The sequence below is a fragment of the Leuresthes tenuis genome, unplaced genomic scaffold (assembly GCF_036924035.1).
Source record: "Leuresthes tenuis unplaced genomic scaffold, fLeuTen1.0.hap1 SCAF_1, whole genome shotgun sequence".
In the NCBI taxonomy this organism is placed as follows: domain Eukaryota; kingdom Metazoa; phylum Chordata; class Actinopteri; order Atheriniformes; family Atherinopsidae; genus Leuresthes; species Leuresthes tenuis.
The window spans coordinates 33311299-33316298 of record NW_027325355.1 but is presented as its reverse complement, the minus strand read 5'-3'; positions in this window follow the sequence as shown (position 1 = coordinate 33316298).

Genomic DNA, 5000 nt, shown 5'->3' with positions numbered 1-5000 from the left:
CCATCATCCATCCATTCACCCATCATCCATCCATCATCCATCCATCATCCATCCATCCATCATCCATCCATCCATCCATCCATCATCCATCCATCCATCCATCATCCATCCATCCATCCATCATCCATCCATCATCCATCCATTCACCCATCCATCCATCCATCATCCATCCATCCATCATCCATCCATCCATCATCCATCCATTCACCCATCATCCATCCATCCATCCATCATCCATCCATCATCCATCATCCATCCATCATCCATCATCCATCCATCCATCCATCCATCATCCATCCATCTTCCATCCATCCATCATCCATCATCCATCCATCCATAATCCATCATCCATCATCCATCCATCCATCCATCCATCATCCATCCATCATCCATCCATCCATCATCCATCCATCCATCATCCATCCATCATCCATCATCCATCCATCCATCCATCATCCATCCATCCATCCATCATCTATCCATCCATCCATCCATCCATCCATCCATCTATCATCCATCCATCATCCATCCATCATCCATGATCCATCATCCATCATCCATCCATCATCCATCCATCCATCCATCATCCATCATCCATCCATTCACCCATGATCCATCATCCATCATCCATCCATCATCCATCCATCCATCCATCATCATCATCCATCATCCATCATCCATCCATTCACCCATCATCCATCCATCCATCATCCATCCATCATCCATCATCCATCCATCCATCCATCCATCATCCATCCATCTTCCATCCATCCATCATCCATCATCCATCATCCATCCATCCATCATCCATCATCCATCCATCCATCCATCCATCATCCATCCATCATCCATCCATCCATCCATCATCCATCCATCCATCATCCATCCATCATCCATCCATCCATCCATCCATCATCCATCCATCCATCCATCCATCCATCATCTATCCATCCATCCATCCATCCATCCATCTATCATCCATCCATCATCCATCCATCATCCATCCATCCATCCATCCATCATCCATCCATCATCCATCCATCATCCATCCATCATCCATCCATCCATCCATCCATCCATCCATCCATCATCCATCATCCATCATACATCATCCATCCATCATCCATCCATCCATCATCCATCCATCCATCCATCATCCATCATCCATCATCCATCATCCATCCATCCATCCATCATCCATCCATCATCCATCCATCCATCCATCCAACCATCCATCCATCATCCATCCATCCATCCATCCATCATCCATCCTTCATCCATCCATCATCCATCCATCATCCATCCATCATCCATCCATCCATCATCCATCCATCCATCATCCATCATCCATCATCCATCCATCCATCATCCATCCATCCATCATCCATCATCCATCCATCCATCCATCCATCCATCATCCATCCATCATCCATCATCCATCATCCATCCATCCATCCATCCATCCATCCATCATCCATCCATCCTTCCATCCATCCATCCATCCATCCATCCATCCATCATCCATCCATCCATCCATCCATCCATCCATCCATCCATCATCCATCCATCATCCATCCTTCATCCATCCATCATCCATCCATCATCCATCCATCATCCATCATCCATCATCCATCCATCCATCATCCATCCATCCATCCATCATCCATCCATCCGTCCATCATCCATCCGTCCATCCATCCATCCATCCATCATCCATCCTCCATCCATCCATCCATCATCCATCATCCATCCATCATCCATCCATCCATAATCCATCCATCATCCATCCATCCATCATCCATCCATCATCCATCCATCCATCATCCATCCATCATCCATCCATCCGTCATCCATCCATCATCCATCCATCCATCCGTCCATCCATCCATCCATCCATCCATCATCCATCCATCATCCATCCATCCATCCATCATCCATCCATCATCCATATATCCATCCATCCATCATCCATCCATCCATCATCCATCCATTCACCCATCATCCATCCATCCATCCATCCATCCATCCATCATCCATCCATCATCCATCCATCCATCATCTATCCATCATCCATCCATCCATCCATCATCCATCTGTCGATCCATCCATCATCCATCCATCCATCATCCATCCATCCATCCATCATCCATCCATCCATCATCCATCCATCCGTCCATCCATCCATCCATCATCCATCATCCATCCATCCATCCATCCATCCATCATCCATCATCCATCCATCTGTCCATCCATCATCCATCCATCCATCCATCATCCATCATCCATCCATCCATCATCCATCCATCATCCATCATCCATCCATCCATCATCCATCCATCCATCCATCCATCATCCATCCATCATCCATCCATCCGTCCATCCATCCATCCATCATCTATCCATCATCCATCCATCCATCATCCATCCGTCCATCATCCATCCATCATCCATCCATCCATCCATCACCCATCCATCATCCATCCATCCGTCCATCCATCCATCATCCATCATCATCCATCCATCCATCCATCCATCATCCATCATCCATCCATCCATCCATCATCCATCCATCCATCCATCATCAATCCATCCATCCATCATCCATCCATCATCCATCATCCATCATCCATCCATCCATCCATCCATCCATCATCCATCATCATCCATCCATCCGTCCATCCATCATCCATCCATCCATCATCCATTCATCATCATCCATCATCCATCCATCCATCATCCATCCGTCCATCCATCATCCATCCATCCATCCATCATCCATCCATCATCCATCCATCCGTCCATCCATCATCCATCCATCCATCCATCATCCATCCATCATCCATCCATTCATCCGTCATCCATCCATCCATCCATCATCCATCCATCCATCCATCATCCATCCATAATCCATCCATCCATCATCCATCCATCCATCATCCATCCATCATCCATCATCCATCCATCATCCATCCATTCATCCGTCATCCATCCATCCATCATCCATCCATCCGTTCATCATCCATCCATCCATCATCCATCCATCATCCATCCATCCATCATCCATCCATCATCCATCCATCATCCATCCATCATCCTTCCATCCATCCATCCATCCATCATTCATCATCCATCCATCATCCATCCATCCATCCATCATCCATCCATCCATCATCCATCATCCATCATCCATCATCCATCCATCATCCATCATCCATCCGTCCATCCATCATCCATCCATCCATCATCCATCCATCATCCATCCATCCATCCGTCATCCATCCATCCATCATCCATCCATCATCCATCCATCCGTCCATCATCCATCCATCCATCATCCATCATCCATCATCCATCCATCATCCATCCATCCATCATCCATCCATCATCCATCCATCCATCCATCCGTCCATCATCCATCCATCCATCATCCATCCATCCATCATCCATCCATCCATCCATCATCCATCCATCCATCATCCATCCATCCATCATCATCTATCCATCATCCATCCGTCCATCCATCCATCCATCCATCATCCATCCATCATCCATCCATCATCCATCCATCCATCATCCATCCATCCATCATCCATCCATCATCCATCCATCATCCATCCATCATCCTTCCATCCATCCATCCATCCATCATTCATCATCCATCCATCATCCATCCATCCATCCATCCATCATCATCCATCCATCATCCATCCATCCATCATCCATCATCATCCATCATCATCATCATCCGTCCATCCATCATCCATCCATCCATCATCCATCCATCATCCATCCATCCATCCGTCATCCATCCATCCATCATCCATCCATCATCCATCCATCCGTCCATCATCCATCCATCCATCATCCATCATCCATCCATCATCCATCCATCCATCCATCCGTCCATCATCCATCATCCATCATCCATCCATCCATCATCCATCCATCCATCCATCATCTATCCATCATCCATCCGTCCATCCATCCATCCATCCATCATCCATCCATCATCCATCCATCATCCATCCATCCATCATCCATCCATTCATCCATCATCCATCCATCCATCATCCATCCATCCATCCATCATCCATCCACCCATCCATCCATCCATCATCCATCCATCCATCCATCCATCATCCATCCATCCATCCATCCATCATCCATCCGTCCATCCATCCATCATCCATCCATCATCCAACCATCATCCATCCATCCATCATCCATCATCATCCATCCATCCATCATCCATCCATTCATCCCATCATCCATCCATCATCCATCCATCCATCCATCATCCATCCATCACCCATCATCCATCCATCCATCATCCATCCATCCGTCCATCCATCATCCATCCATCCATCCATCATCCATCCATCATCCATCCGTCCATCCATCCATCATCCATCCATCCATCATCCATCCATCCATCCATCATCCATCCATCCATCCATTATCCATCCATCCATCCATCCATCCATCATCTATCCATCCATCCATCCATCCATCCATCATCAATCCATCCATCCATCCATCCATCCATTCCATCATCCATCATCCATCCATCCATCATCCATCCATCCATCCATCCATTCCATCCATCCATCCATCCATCATCCATCCATCATCCATCATCCATCATCCATCATCCATCCATCATCTATCCATCCATCCATCCATCCATCCCCATCATCCCATCCATCCATCATCCATCCATCATCCATCCATCCATCATCCATCGATCCATCATCCATCCATCATCCATCATCCATCCATCATCCATCATCCATCCATCCATCATCCATCCATCCATCCAATCATCCATCCATCCATCCATCATCCATCCATCATCCATCCATCACCATCATCCATCCATCCATCATCCATCCATCATCCATCCATCCATCCATCCATCATCCATCCATCATCCATCCATCCATCATCCATCATCCATCCATCCATCATCCATCCATCCATCCATCATCCATCCATCATCC